The sequence below is a fragment of the Nicotiana tabacum genome, chromosome 19, assembly GCF_000715075.1.
Source record: "Nicotiana tabacum cultivar K326 chromosome 19, ASM71507v2, whole genome shotgun sequence".
Lineage (NCBI taxonomy): Eukaryota > Viridiplantae > Streptophyta > Magnoliopsida > Solanales > Solanaceae > Nicotiana > Nicotiana tabacum.
Window position 1 is genome coordinate 128,903,831 of NC_134098.1, and position 16,614 is coordinate 128,920,444.

At 39.8% G+C, this 16,614-nt stretch overlaps 1 non-coding gene across 1 annotated transcript; it reads right to left on the reverse strand.

Moving 5' to 3' along the window:
- Positions 1 to 12,761: 12,761 nt before the first annotated feature.
- LOC142173943 (small nucleolar RNA R71) lies at positions 12,762 to 12,868 on the reverse strand. Its single transcript, XR_012703308.1, has one exon. It is a non-coding gene; the product is annotated as a small nucleolar RNA R71 (small nucleolar RNA).
- Positions 12,869 to 16,614: the final 3,746 nt, after the last annotated feature.

Here is a 16,614-nt window from a genome sequence, read left to right on the forward strand (position 1 = left end):
AGGATGACTTGAATAAGGAAAATTCCTGGTTAAGGATTATATTGCACGTATGAGTATATGAAATCCGTGGGATGAGTGAGATGTTATTGGTGAATGATGTAGTGCACACGGAGTATGAATTTGATATGTGTGTTAAAGTAAAGTTACTTCTTTGAGTATTGTTGTGCTAATGGGGCACGTATCTTTGGGCCCATTTGGGCGGTGCAATTAGATTTGAGTAAAGTGGGTGACTCCCGAGAAAAATAAAATTCCAGTGGGTTTGAGAAATTATATATAGCAATTGAGAATATTTCTGGACTTGTGTATGGATTCTACATTTTTTTTGTGTAAGGAAGGTAAGAAGAACAATTTCAAATTCACATAAGGTATTCTCAGAGTGAGTGTTATAGTTGTGGTATTTTTGAAGGTGCTTAAGAAGACTACAGTTGCTTATGGGCCGTAGGGCATTGTGGTTCTATGCTAAGGTTTGTAGGGTGAGTTGTGGTTAAAGATCGTGGTATTTTAGCAATAAGAAGTATCAATCTGAAGACAAATTCGGAAGGGACTTGGAGACATAGGACAATTTGGTAGTAGGTTGGATCAGTATGGTAATGGATATGATCGGTTCTTTGAGTGCTTATGATGTGGGGGTTTTCTACAGGTGCTTTGTGGTAATACACATAGGCTTGGCGACCTGCGTGGCTTGGTTGATTTAGAGAGATTCAACTCTGATGGCCTGATTATGTGCAAATGGATTCCAAAGCATTCTCGAAGTTTTCTACCACGGTTTGAGATGGGTATTTTCCTACCGGCCTGAGGAGCATGTTGGGTATTGTGATTTTATACCGGATGGGATCAAATGTAATGCTTCTGGCTGATCAGATATGTATTTTACTTGTGACTCAGAATGATTATGAGGTTCTCGTATTTTTTTTCTTCAAATAATGGCATGATAGATGTGGTGTGTTGTGTGGAATTAAGGTTGGCGTGTGCAAGGTCATGATTTAGCTTTGAAAGGGAGGTCATAAATTCTTAGAGGGCATGAGCAGTTTTCGATGTTTAGATGAATGCTATAACTATTTGGTATTGCGTGAGTAGAGTGTATATTTCAGAAGGCGCACTATATTTTGAATTATGGATATCTCATAGGTATTGCGTCATTTTTCATGGTTGATCGACTGCTGATATTCAAATTTTGCCAAGTGGCATGAAAGAACCTTCATTTCTCGTGGGATGATCGTGTATGAGAGAGGTGTTAGACATTCGAGCGATGGAGATGGAATCAAATATGGTGATTTGCGTGTTCTATGGATTTAGAGATTGGGAGTTCTCAGGAGCGGATTGTTCATGGTTGTGGACTGTGAAGTTGTGGCCGGAGCTAGCCAGATGATAGAATGTGTTATGATTCAGTCATTATGGATTTTTGGAAGAATTGCTTTTTTATCTATTTGTGGGTAACCCGAGTTGATTTGGTGGTCCATTGGTAGGCCCAATTAAGATGTGTATTCTACACCGAGCCGGAATGGTTGGCTCCATACTGCTATTGTTGAGGGATGTGTCATTCGGTTGATGTTGAGCTTATTCGTGTTCCGAGATGATATGTGAGTTACTCCTTTATGCTACGAGGAGTTGTGATTCATTGGTTATGTGCACATATGGTGCGGTTCTATTTGAGCTTTATAGTAGAATTTGAGCGTGATGAGTATTTGGGTATTGCATGATTGATTGCTTAATGGTTATGTTCTTTCAGGTTTTGTGTGGCATTTTTGTCATTTGCCTCTCTGTGGTTATTGATTTTGAGCAGGGTGGCTCAGGGTATATAATAGGGACCAACGTTTGGATGGGGACATCTATTGCAGCGAAGCTATGTTAAGGTATGAACCTTGTGTTAGAATCGGGTGATGGTTCTATGGTATATGATGAATTTTCAGCGTTTCGTTGTGGCGGTACTTGTTAATCTTGTGAGGCAGTTCTCTCATTTGTGTCATTTTCATGACTGAGTACATTTGAATTGTTGCATATTGGTGCATGGATGGCATGAGTTGTGGCTCTGAGTTATATTGGTGCGGCATGTCCGTGGAATAGTTGCGTTTAGTAATATAAGGTAATTGGACCTAGAATGGGTACTATCAGGTTTGATTTCGGTATATTCAGGAATATAATATTGAAAGTCGACTTAGAAAGGGATCATGGTTCTGGTTGGGGCGAGAGGGCTCAGTGACTTGTTGATCTGGTAAGTGGTCATGAAATTATGTGTGTTTCTTTTATTATCAACAGTGTACGAAGGTTTTGGGATGAGGTTTGGTTCGATATGGGTTTAATACTAGTATGTGGTTGGTTTTGGAGTAGTCACTGCGATCAGGAATGGTGCTACGAGCATGCGAGTTGTGTAATATGTTGCTTGATTATATCCGTGGTTATAGTTATATCTCGATGCAACTTGTTCGGACTTATACGGTGTTTAAATGTAAGATTTGTGTCTTGAAAGAAATTCTAAAGGTTGAAAATTAAATTCCAAGGTTTATGGGCTAGAGTTAAATTAATGATTTTCAGTTGCATTGTGTAGTTAAGCCTGTGTGGGATAGGGTGACGTGGGTTCACCCCTGGGTACGTGTGTGGTAAGATAGAACAGTGATTTGATGGCTTGGAAATAACTCTTGGCACGTTCGAGGACGAACGTATGTTTAAGTGGGGGAGAATGTAACGACCCGACCGGTCATTTTGAGTATTACAACCTTGATTCCCCATTTACTGCTCAAATTGTACTTTACAGTTATTGTGTGACTTGTCGGGATAATTGGTTCGGGTCCAGTGAGGTTTTGGAAGGAATTGGAACACTTAGTTCCAAGGTTTAAAGCTTAAGTTAAAATAATGACCGAATGCGGACTTATGGGTAAACGACCTCGGATTCGAATTTTGATGATTCCAATAGCTCCGTATGGTGATTTTGGACTTAGGAGCGTGTTCAGAAAAAATTATTTGGAGGTCCGTGGTGGAATTTGGCTTGAATTGCCGAAAGTTAATTTTTTGGAAAGTTTGACCGGGGGTTTGACTTTTTGATATCGGAGTCAAAATCCGATTCTGGAAATTGGAATAAGACCGTAATGTGAAATGTGACTTGTGTACAAAATTTGAAGTCAATCGGACGTGATTTGATAGGTTTCGGCGTCGTTTGAAGAATTTGGAAATTTCTAAATTTATTAGGCTTGAATCTGTGTGTAGTTCATATTTTGAGGTTGTTTGATGTGATTTGAGGCCTCGAGTAGGTCCGTGGTGTGTTTTAGGACTTGTGGGTATGTTCGGAAGGGGACCCGAGGGCCTCGGGTGAGTTGCGGATGGTTAACGGATTAATTTTGGAATTGGGAAGACTGCTGGAACTGAAGCCTTCTGGTGTAATCGCACCAACGGAAGAGTAGTCGTAGGTGCGAGCTCACAAGTGCAAGCAGGGGTGCGCTGAAGCGAGGTGCGCAGGTGCGGAAGGTGCTTCGCAGGTTCGGAATCGCACCTGTGCGAGAAGGAGCGCAAATGCGGCCAGAGGGCTATGAGGCATTGGTCGCAGGTGCGAGGGAAAATTCCGCACCTGCGTGAGCGTAGATGCGGACGGATGCGCGCAGAAGCGAAAACTGGCAGGCGAGTGGAGTCCGCAAATGCGACGATTTGCTCGCACAAGCGGATGCGCAGGTGCACAAAACTTGTCCGCAGATGCGGAAATCGCTGGGACAGAACCTTAAATTCGAGGGTTCGACAGTTTCACCCATTTTCGGATTTTGGAGCTCGGGTTGGGCGATTTTAGAGAAGAAAATTTTCACACAACTTGGGGTAAGTGTTCTTAACTCCATTGTGATTATATTCCACAAATTAATCTTCATTTTTGGTGTAAGATTATTGAATCTTCAAGAGAAATAGAAGGAAATTTCTATAATGTCACAAAACGAATTTTTCAAGTTTGAATACCGATATGGAGTCGGATTTAAGTGAAATTAGTATGGTTGAACTTGTAATTGGATGAGTTATCGTATTTTGTGAGTTTCTTCGGATATCGAGACGTGGGCCCCACAGGTATTTTTGGGGCGTAATTTCGGATTTTATGGAAAATATTAGCATTTTGATATGGAATTAATTCCTATGAATTGTGTGGAATGAATCAAATTAATTGTGGTAGATTCGAGCCGTTCGGGAGTTGATACGCACATTATGGGATTTCTGGAGCATTGTTTAGCTTGCTCGACATTGGATTCGGCTTGTTCGAGGTAAGTAACTCTTCTAATCTTGGAGTTGAGGGTATGAACCCTGAATATATGTATTTTTTGAATTGTTGGGAGGTGACGCACATGCTAGGTGACGGGCGTGTGGGCGTGCACTATAGAAATTGTGATATAATTATTTCTGTGGAATTTTATAGTTAAATAACCTTGGCATTTTTCCATGCGATTTTATGTGTTAAAGAAATTGAGCTGAAAAGCATATTAAAAATCTCGTTGAGGCTATGTGCCAGTATTATTGGGACCCACAGAGGTCATATTGCTGTAAATTATTGTGTTAAATTAAAAGTTCATACTCAGTCATATTCAATTCATTGCATATCATAACTCAGTTTTATGACCCTATTTTGATGCATATAAATGTTTTGGGCCGAATTACCTGTTTTACAGAAATACCCGAGTGGCTTGAGAGGTTTATGACTGAGTGAGGCCGATGGCCTGATTTATGTTACATATTTATGGGATCGGGCTGCACGCCGCAACATGTTGCATGTTTATGGGATCGGGCTGCACGCCGCAGCATGTTACATATTTATGGGATCAGGCTGCACGCCGCAGCATGTTTGATATCGACCGAGGGCCTGATTGTGAGGATGAGTGTGGATCTGAGCTGCCCGCCCGCAGCATACTTTATTATTATTATAGCACGTGAGTTGTCCGTGCAGCACGTGAGTTGTCCATGCAGATTATAGCGCTTGGGTTGTAGGAGCCCCTCTGAAGTCTGTGCACACCCCTAGTGAGCACAGGTACCAATTGAGTGCGAGTGCCGAGTGCCGAGTGCTGAGTGACTGGGAGGCATGAATGATTGTGAGGTATGCCCGAGTGGCAAGAGTGATTGTGAGGTATGCCCGAGTTACAAGAGTGATTGTGAGGTATGCCCGAGTGGCACGAGTGACTGTGAGGTTAGTCTGAGGGGCTGTATATGAGTGATGTTCTGCCCGAGGGGCTGTTTATGATTTTATCAATGAGTTGCATTGCATTGGCATGAACACATGACATACAGGCATAGAGATGTATTTCCTCGTGCTGTACTGCATCACATCATTCATGATATTTTTTTCACACATTGTTGACAGATGGGCATAGTGATGCATTTGTTTTTACACGGGTTATTCGGAAGGAAAATAAAACATCTATTATTGACAAGATTTTAGGAGAAATTTATTGTTTTCAAACTATTCATATTTTTGGCAACTCCGGCAAACGATTTGGGTTTTCACTGATGTATTTGAAAGGAAGAACTATAATTTTTGAAATCATTATTTGGCTGAGTACTTTATCCCTGAGTTACTTCTGGTATTATTTGCTTTATGTTGTTATGGATTGTTGTGGACTATTGGTTTTGGACCCGACTTGGTGGACGCTCGTCACTACTTTCAACCTACGGCTAGGTTTGTTACTTACTCAGTACTGACGGTTGTACTGATATTACACTTCTGCACATTGCGTGCAGATGTTGGTTGTTGTTGTTGCTGTGCTCGATAGTTACGGGACTTGAAGATGTACCTGCGTTCCTGTTGTAGCTGCCTCTTGTTCAGGGTAGCCTTAGATTTATAAAGCTCTGTTTATGTATTATTCAAACAGACTATGTATTTATTTCATTTCCACTTTGTATACTCTATTCTTAGAAGCTCATGATTTGTACTACCAGTTCTTGGGGAAAAGTATTGGTTTTAGATATTTTCTTTTAATTCATTACATCGTTAATTTCATTGGAATCAGATAGTTGGTAATTGGCTTATCTAATAGGTTGGGTTAGGTGCCATCACAACTATTTGGATTTTGGGTCGTGACAAGATTATACTCCGGTGTAGCGGTACTTCAAATCCCAATGTTTCAAAGAACACAAATGGTAGCAACAAATCACACTTATTGTTGCTTTGTTATAGTAAAAACAATGCAGAAATGAAGAGGTGAATTCAGAAATTTCGTAAGGAAAATCTGAGGGAATGGTCTTCTATTTATAACCAATAGGTTAGGGTTAAATGAAGAGATGCAACTTTTCAGAAGGTCTGTCATGACTGTTTACGTAAAATGGCCATAACATAAAGGACTATTTACGCAAAATAAAACGGGAATTCAAAACGCGGAGGAAAATTAATTTTCCATTACAAAAATGGATAATTTGGATTAAATAATATTACATTAATATTTAATATTAACAAATAAATTTGGTCCAAAAAATTAATCAATCAATCATTTGACCGAAGCCGAAGCCGAGCGAGCGACGACGACGACATGAGGTTTGCCTTCTTCTTAACTCTTTAAGAGCTAGAAGAAGAGCAATTTTATATATATATATATATATATATATATATATATATATATATATATATATACCCATAAAAAGTCTTTTCCTCCTCAAATTTGGGATAATGTCCCTTTTGTCAAGGAGGGAAAATTAAATTTTTATTTTTCCTTCCATTTCCCATTCGCCCTCTTTTAAGCTAAAATAAGCTTAAAACCCCAACACAGACTACACTGGTACTGATGATGTAATTGTTGGTGATGATAATGGTATTACAATTACCCATACAGGACATACAACTCTTCCCTCTACTTCTCAAAACTTTGTTTTGAAAAATGTTTTATGTGCTCCTTCCATTCATCGCAATTTAATATTTGTTCCTCAATTTTGCGAGCAAAATAAAATATCTGTTGAGTTCTTTCCTACTGTCTTTGTTGTGAAGTATTTGGCCACGGGAGCACCTTTGGCTCAAGGCCCGAATAGAGCTCGTACTTACGAATGGACTAAATCCTCGCCACCACCAGCATCCTATCTTGCTTCTTCTGCCAACAATTCCTCGTTCACCCTTTGGCATCGTCGTCTTGGTCACCCCCATTTAAAAGTTCTAAAGTCAATTGTCTCTCAGTTTAATTTGCCCATTTTCACTTCTTATCAAGATCATTGTAATTCTTGTCTTTGCAATAAAAGTCACCGTTTACTATTTAAACAATCGACTTTGAAAAGTTCAAGACCACTAGAACTACTATTTACTTATGTATGGGGACCTTCTCCAGTCACATCCTCTCATGGATTTCACTTCTATGTTATCTTTGTGGATCATTTCACCAAATACATATGTTTTTTCCCTTTAAAAAGGAAATCTGATGTTGTTTTAACTTTTATCAACTTCATATTACTTGTTGAAAAATATTTTAGTGTTCCAATTCTTACTGTTTATTCTGATAGTGGTGGAGAATATGAGGGTCTCACAAAAATACTTTCAGATATGGGAATTCAACACCTTTTCTCACCCCCTACAATCTTCAAAGAGTTAGTAGTGCTGAATGACGCCATCGTCATATTATGGAAATAACTTTGACTCTTTTACATCAAGCCTCCATACCACTTGCATACTGGCCTTACGCGTGCTCAACAACTATCTATCTTATAAATAGAATGACCACGCCGATACTACAAGGCAAATCTCTATATGAATATCTGTTTCATACCCCTCCAAATTATAAACCACTTCGCACCTTTGGTTGCTTGTGCTATCCTTGTCTACGTCCCTATACTAACCATAAACTTGATCCAAAATCCAAACCATGTGTCTTTTTTGGCTATTCCACCAAATATCATTGCTACTAATGTTTTGATCCTTCTACCTCTAAGCTTTTATTTTCCCGCCATGTTGTTTTCTTAGAAAATAACTTCCCTTTTGTCACCATGTTCTCCTCTTTACCAAGGCAAACTAAATCTAATCTCTACATCTTGCTTGATGTTGTACTTACTGATTGCTCACCCCATACCTCTCATGATCAGAACAATACTACAATCACTTCACATGACCTTTCTCTACCCCATGTCATGTCAACTCCTCTGTTGCAGCCATCAGACACCATCATTTCACCACCTGCTACTTCTAGTTTGTCTTCAACCACCAGTTCTCATGAGTCTCCAGTCCAATCACAGTCCACCTCTACTTCGGCATTGATTGAAGATGCTTCCAACTCTCTTTTGCAGCATGTAAGTAGCCCTACTACTGAACCTGCTTGTATAGCTACTTCTTCTCAGCATAACATCTTTAAACCAAAGAAGCCTCTTGATTACTCGGCTTTAGTTATATCCACAGATTCCATGATCACTCCTCACACATATAAGCATGCAGTCAAATCTAAAGAATGGCGAGATGCAATGCAGAAAGAGGTTGATGCACTTGTGAAGAACGAAACTTGGAGTCTAGTACCTCCCTCATCCACACAAAATGTTATTGGGTGCAAGTGGGTATTTTGGGTCAAACAAAAAGTAGATGGTAACATTGATCGTTTAAAGGCTCATTTAGTTGCAAAAGGTTTCCATCAGCGCCCTAGCATTAACTTCAACTCCACATTCAGCCCCATAGTCAAGCCTACTACCATTCGCCTCATTCTCACATTTGCCACTTATTTCAAGTGGCCTCTCGATCAGCTTGATGTCAATAATGCCTTCTTGCAAGGCACTTTAGAAGAGGAAGTTTACATGGAACAACCCCTGGTTTCGTGAACTATCAGTACCCCTCTCATGTTTGCAGACTTCACAAGACAATCTATGGTCTTCGTCAAACATCTCGAGCTTGGTATATTGAGTTTAAGAATTTCATATGTTCCATTGGGTTTGTTGATTCCAAATCAGATACCTCTCTGTTTACAATGCGTGGTCCAGGTTTTGTTCTTTTCCTACTTTTGTACGTAGATGATATTATTTTAACAGGTTCATCCAGCACCAAGATACTTCATGTCAACAAAGTGCTTGCTGCCCGCTTCTCGCTCAAAGACTTGACTGCACTCACTTATTTTCTTAGTGTTGAAGTTTGTCGAACTACCGCAGGTCTTTATCTCTCCTAGAAGAAGTATATTACTGATCTTCTTCGGCGGTTCAATATGCTTGATGCCAAATGTGTTACTACACCTCTTTCAGCCTCTGTTGTACTTAAGCTTGCAGATGGATCTGCCCCTATGGATCAAAAGCAATATCGTCAGCTTGTAGGTGCTCTTCAATACATCTCTATCACTCGACCTGACATTGCATTTGCTATCAACCGGCTTTCACAATTCATGCACCAGCCGACTCACCTCTACTTGCAAGCTGCCAAACGTGTTCTGCGTTATCTCAAGGCTATATCTACCATTTCTCTTTATATTGCTCCTCGTGCCCCATTTGATCTCATTACTTACTTGGACTCTGATTGGGGTGGAAATCCAGATGATATGTGCTCCACTGGTGCTCCACTGATTCATAGCATGGAATGCAGCTTACCGTAAGTCCCCGCGATAGCTGCGCCTCTGTGCCCAAAAGATCACTAGACATACATGTACCTACACAAAAATGTGCAGCAAGTGTAGTATGAGTACGTAAACAACGTGTACCCAGTAAGTATCAAGTCTAATCTCGAAGAAGTAGTGACGAGAGGTCGATTTTGACACTCACTATGGGTCATTAATGTTAAAATATAAATATTTAACTAGACATAGTTTATGTGAATAACAATAATTTTTCTTAACAAGAGGGAATAAATAATTCTTTCAAATTCAATAATTTCCAATTAATCAATTATCTTCACAAGCTGCAATAGAATGCCAAGGTATCGTGTAATTATTATTATTAAGTATGATTTCTGCCGAGGTCGTACGACCCAATCCAGAGTGTCGTGTACACTGTCGAGGGACGTGTGGCACGATCCATAGATGCATCTATACTTCCAAGGCGTTTGGCCCGCTCCACAAGAAAGGAAGACATTTTCTTATGAACTTCCGGAATGAGAAGTTATTAAAATGCTGACACATAAGGATGTACAATTTCTATTAACAATCAAGTAATTTGCACAAAAATTCAAGTATGCGAAATTTTAGTCTTTTACTCTTTCCTCTAACAATTTCCAATATAATTCTAGTACTTTAATTAAATAAAGGATGCAATTATTATAAGTAATTCATGATTTGAGTCCTAAACTACCCTGACGTAGCATAATTAGTAGCTACGCACGGACTCTCGTCACCTCGTGCGTACGTAGCCCCCCACAATTAGCAATAATTATTAATTTAAATCACTTATGGGGTAAATTCCCTCTTACAAGGTTAGACAAGAGACTTACCTCGCTCTGAAGCTCCATAGACGGCTCCAACGCCACTCTAACACCTCAAACCGATGCTTGTCGATACAAAACTATGCAAACAAGGTGCAAACCAATCAAAATGTGTTATAATACCCATAATTAATCAATTTAAACAATTTTCAACTCCGCTCAAAAAGTCGATAATATCGACCATCGGGCCCACGTGCCTGGATTCCGAAAATTATCGAAGATAAACTTTACCCATAACATCACGAACTCAAATATACGATTTATTTCTAATTCCATGTCCGATTCGTGGTCAAAATCTAAAAATACCAATTTTTATGGTTTTCTTCAAAATCCCAAATTTCTACAATTTTTCATGCTTGAATCCATATAAAATTGATGTGATGCCAAAATGCTTTACTTTTAGCACATTACTCACCCTATATTTTGTTGGTCTAATGAGTTATTGTGTGATATTTGAGCTAAATTGTGTTGTTTTATGTGTAGGAACATCAGAAGGAATCATCAAATGAAAATTTCACAAAAAGAGGACAAAATACAAGAAAAGAGCACAAAAGCATCAAGTATCCAAACCGTGCTACAGACCAGAATTTGCAAGGTCTATAGCCAGGTTGACCGTGCTATAGACCAGGCTTTGCGAGGTCTATATCCAGGTCGACCGCGCTATAAACCAGGCTTTGCAAGGTTTATAGCCAGGTCGACCGCGCTATAGACCAGGCTTTGCGAGGTTTATAGCCAGGTTAACCGCGCTATAGACCAGGCTACGCAAGGTCTATAGCATGGTAATTAAAAGTCACGGGTTAAAAGACCCAAACCCGAAATTGGACCGGGGGATTGACATAAATACTCCCCAAATGAGTTATTCTAGGGTTGGACATGATTTTGGAGAAGAAATAGGCTGCCAAGCACTGTGGAGCAAGAATCAAACGAGTTTTCCCTTCCTTTATCTCTTTACTTTGTAGTTTCATGTTTTTAAACATTATGTTGATTGTTGTTGTATTTATGAGTATCTAAACTCTTTAATCTAAGGTTTGATGGAACCTATTGGAGGATGATTCTTTACTGCGTTTAATATAGATTTGCCTTTGATTTTTCTCTACTTGTTCAACTATATTTTCATTGTTGTTAATTGAAGAGCTCTCAATTAACTGTGCCTATTTAGTGTATATATTTCTTAAGAGAGAGTGCACATTTAGGTAGTTATTGAACAACACCACTCCTAACGTAGTTCAGAGATCGATACGGAGGGTTTAAAGGCGGGATTAGAGATAACGAAGCCTTAGTGTGATCGTCGTGAGCGGTAAATTAGTGCTAGCTAGCGTAGTTCGAGAGAATATGTCTAGTAAATTGTAATAGCTACTAGAGAGAGAGCTACGATACTTAAAGTACTCACGATCGGTAGAAAATATTTAGGCGAATTTATAGGAAACGTAGCGGGTAAGATTCCGATAATAGGGAAAATCATAACCTTAGACTTTTCCAAATCTTATCTACAATATTTGCCTTGTTAGTTATAAATTACTGCATTTTTAATTACTTTGATCTTAGTTAGTAAACTCTCAAATTATTTTATAATATTTCTGAAGGTTGATTACTTAAATTCGTGCAAAACTATTAGTTGTAATTAACACGTTATTTTCCTATGGGATTCGACTCTGGACTTGTAAACTGGATTATATTTGCAACGACCGCTTAGTCCTTTTTATAAGGCATAGTTGGGCGTGATCAAATTTTGGCGCCGTTGCCGGGAAAGCAACAGTGTTACTAATTATAGCTATAAGAATTGTTAGGATTCTTAGTTTAGTCAATTTTCTCCATTTCTATTCATTACATTGAAATTCTAACGTTTGTGGTCTTGTGTGTTATAGGTGTTGCCTAGAAACTCTTCAAGAACTGGTGAATTGTTTAAAGCATTACCGGATCTTGAGAAAACTTTCAAGGCATTAAATCATGCAAACAAGAAAGACAAACAACATCATCACCCAAGAGAACAAATTGAACCAGACATGAGTGACTCTTTGGATAATCAAAACAATCGAAACAATGTGAATGACCCGAATAATCAAGGTGTGGTACCTCTTGTGCCAGAAGCAGCTTTGTATGATTGGGCACAACCCACTGTTGAAAATTTGGCAACTGCAATTGCAGTCCCTCAGATACAAGCAGAGTCATTTCAAATCACAAACAACATGCTACATCTACTGCAAAACAAGGGACTGTTCTCCGGGTCTTACATTGAAGATCCACAACAGCATATGAAAAATTTTCTATCAATTTGTGTCACGCAAAGGCAACCAAATGTGACACCGGAAGCAATAAGGCTGTCGTTGTTTCCATTCTCAGTGACAGGAGAAGCCCAAACTTGGCCTAATTCGCTCCCCATAAATTCCATTACCACTTGGGAGGAATTAGTCAAGCAGGTTTTGAACAAGTTTTACCCACCAAATAAACCGCCAAGCAAGTTGATGAAATATTGAGCTTCAGGCAGAAACCAGCTAAAACATTACAAGAAACATGGGAGAGGTTCAAAGGTATGCTGGTTAAGTGTCTGCATCATGGCATTCCAGATAAGATGTTGGGACAACAGTTTTACATAAGATTGGCGGATAATTTGAAAGCCAATATTGATGCTTCAGTAGGTGGAGCATTTTTGAGCAAGTCATTTAGAGAATGTAAAGTACTGCTAGATAAAATGGCTCAAAACTCAGGCTGGGTGACAAGAGACACTACAATCACCCCTATAGTTTACTCAGTAGCATTGGACCCGAACAATTCCATTGCCGAGAATATGGCTACTCTGATGAAACAAATGAGTATCCTCACCAAGAAGATTGATGAATCAGGCCAGAAGCAAGTACACATAGTTGACATGACTAATGGAGGATTATGTACACCATGCATTAACCAACACACGTGTGTTCATGGAGTGGTGAGAGTGACAACCAGAACTATCAAGAGAACATGAACTATGTGGGCAACTATGGAGGCCAGAGGCAAGGTGGTCAGAATTGGGGGCACAAAAATCAGCAATATAGACCAGCACATCAACAATACAATAACACCAAGAATCCTGGAGCTATGCGACCATAGGGTAAAGTAGTACCTTACCAAAGGCAACATGGATACAGTCAACAAAATCAGCAGCTAGCTTATCAACAACCTCAACAGCAAGAACTAGTGAGACAAGATGATGGGTTGCCTGAAATTAAAGGAATGCTGCAGCAACTGATTAGGTCTAATGGAAAAATGCAAGAGAAGGTGGAAGCACATGAGTCAGCAATAAAAGGCATTGAGATTCAATTAAGGCAGATATATGTTGCTCTGAATAACCGTCCCCAAGGGACTTTACCTGCGGACACACATGTCAATCCGAAGGAGCAGGGCCCGAATCAGCTTATAGCGGTGAGCTTGAGAAATGGTAGAGATCTTGATTTAGAGCAAGAAATTGCTCGTGAGAGCCGGTCAACTGAAACACTTGTGACATTGCCAATTGAGTTAGATGAGTCAACTGAGCTAATAGAAGTAAGAGTGCAACCAGCCCAAGAGGAAATAAACAAGGAAAAAGAGGTTGCAGAGGAGACTAAGAAAGTGCAAGAGAAGGCATTAGAAAAAGTGCCTGAGCAAGATCTAACTCAAGCTACAGGAAAGAAGCGACCTCCGACACCATTACCGCAGAGGTTGGTTAAATATCATAAGGATGAACAGTACAAAAATTTCATGGAAATGCTGAAGGAAATTCAGGTAAACATTCCTCTAATTGATGCTTTGAGGGAGATGCCCGGTTATGCAAAAATGATGAAGGACTTGATGTCTCGTACGTTCGACTTTCAAGACTTGGCAACTGTCATATTGACACAGACTTGTAGTGTTGTTGTGTCAAGACCTATAGCTAAGAAGTTATCCGACCCTGGAAGCTTTACAATTCCATGCACCATAGGCAACTATGCAATTGCCAAAGCATTGTGTGATTTGGGAGCAAGTATAAATATGATGTCATTCTCTATCTATAAGACGTTAGGCATTGGAAGAGCAAGGTCCACATCTATGTTACTGCAGCTGGCTACCCGAACGGTGAAAAAGCCATCAAGTTGGAAAATTTGTGTTTCCAACAGATTTTGTCATTCTGGACTGCAAGGTTGATGAGGAGATTCCCATAATTTGGGAAGGCTATTCTTAGCCACAGGGAGAGCTCTGATTGATTGTGAAACGGGGGAGCTAAAAATGAGGATGAATAATGAAGAAATAACATTTAATGTGCAAAAGTCTATGCGGAGACCCGGTGAGTTTGAAAATGCTCTTTGTTAGACACGGTGGATGTAATCATGGAGGAAGATGAAGAGGCACTTAATGCAAAAGACCCTCTAATAGCCTACCTTATGAACTTAGAAGAAGTAAATGGTGAGGACTTGGTGGAATGGGTGTTGGCTCTTCAAGGGCAAGGGTACTGGAAAAGAGAGCTTGAATTCGAGCCTTTACACTCGGAAGAAAGAAAGAACCCTCCAGCCAAGCCATCGATCGAAGCACCACCATAATTGGAGCTAAACCGCTACCATCTCACCTCAGGTATGCTTTCTTGGGACCTAATTCAACTTTACCTGTTATTATCTCATCTGGTTTGTTAGATCTACAGGTAGAACAACTTTTGCAGGTGTTAAAAGAGTGCAAGAATGCAATTGGTTGGACCATTGCAGACATTAAGGGTATCAGCCCGGCCTTCTGTATGCATAATATTCTACTGGAAGATGGGCACAAACCTTCCAGAGAACATCAAAAGGCTTAACCTTAACATGAAGGAAGTTGTAAAGAAGGAAGTGATCAAGTGGTTAGATGCGGGAATTATTTTTCCCATTTTAGATAGCAACTGGGTTAGCCCATTTCAGTGTGTGCCAACGAAAGGTGGGATGACTATTATGCAAAATAAGAACAATGAATTAATCTCAACAAGAATAGTCACCGGATGGCGAATTTGCATGGACTACAGAAGATTGAACAAGGCCACCTAAAATGATCATTTACCCTTGTCGTTCATTGATCAGATGCTAGATAGATTGGCAAGGAGGTCTCATTTTTTCTTCTTGGATGGATACTCGGGGTACAACCAGATATCTATTGCCCCCAAGGATAGAGAGAAAACGTCATTCACCTGTCCATACGGCATTTACGCTTTTCGGAAAATGCCATTTGGCTTGTGCAATGCACCCGCCACATTCCAAAGGTGCATGATGGCCATCTTCATAGATATGGTAGAAGATATAATGGAGGTTTTTATGGATGATTTCTCAGTGGTGGGAAATTCTTTTGATGATTGCCTTAGAAATCTGAAAAGAGTATTGTGGAGATGTATGAAGACTAATCTGGTGCTGAACTGGGAAAAATACCATTTTATGATACATGAAGGTATAGTCTTGGGCAGTAAGGGCATTGAGGTGGACTGTGCCAAGAATGATGTAATAGAGAAGCTTCCACCACCCACTTCCGTCAAAACAATAAGAAGTTTCCTTGGTCACGCCAATTTTTAAAGGCGATTTATAAAATATTTTTCCAAGATTGCTAACCCTTTGTGTAAATTGCTTGAAAAAAATCACCCTTTTGTGTTTTCTGATGACTGCAGGGTAGCTTTCGAAGGATTGAAAAAGAGGCTAGTGTCTGCACCTATCATAGTTACACTCGATTGGGAGTAACCATTTGAGTTGATGTGTGATACAAGTGACCATGCCGTGGGAGCAGTACTTGGACAGAGAAAAGATAAATTCATTCATCCAATCTACTATGCAAGTAGAACATTGAATGGCGCCCAACTGAATTACACAGTGACATAAAAAGAGATGCTAGCAGTGGTGTTCGCATTTGACAAATTCTGGTCTTACTTGATAGGCTCGAAGGTAATTATTTATACTGACCATGCTGCTCTCAGGTACCTAATTGATAAAAAGGAAGCAAAGTCGTGCCTGATTCGATGGGTTCTACTGCTGCAAGAGTTTGACTTGGAAATTTGTGATGAAAAGGAACGGAAAACCAAGTTGCCGATCACTTGTCCAGGTTTGAAGGAGCTGAAATGAAGCTTGAGGTGGAAGATATCATGGAGACTTTCCCAGACGAACAACTGTTGGCCACGAGCCTTGGGGTAGCGCCATGGTATATAGACATTGCAACCTAACTGGCAAGCGGTATTGTTCCCTATGACTTATCTTCTGTGCAGAAGAAAAAGTTCTTTCGTGATTGTCGCATGTATTTCTGGGATGTACCATATTTATTTCGGATTTGTATTGATAACAAGATCCGGAGATGTATTCTCGAGATAGACCAAG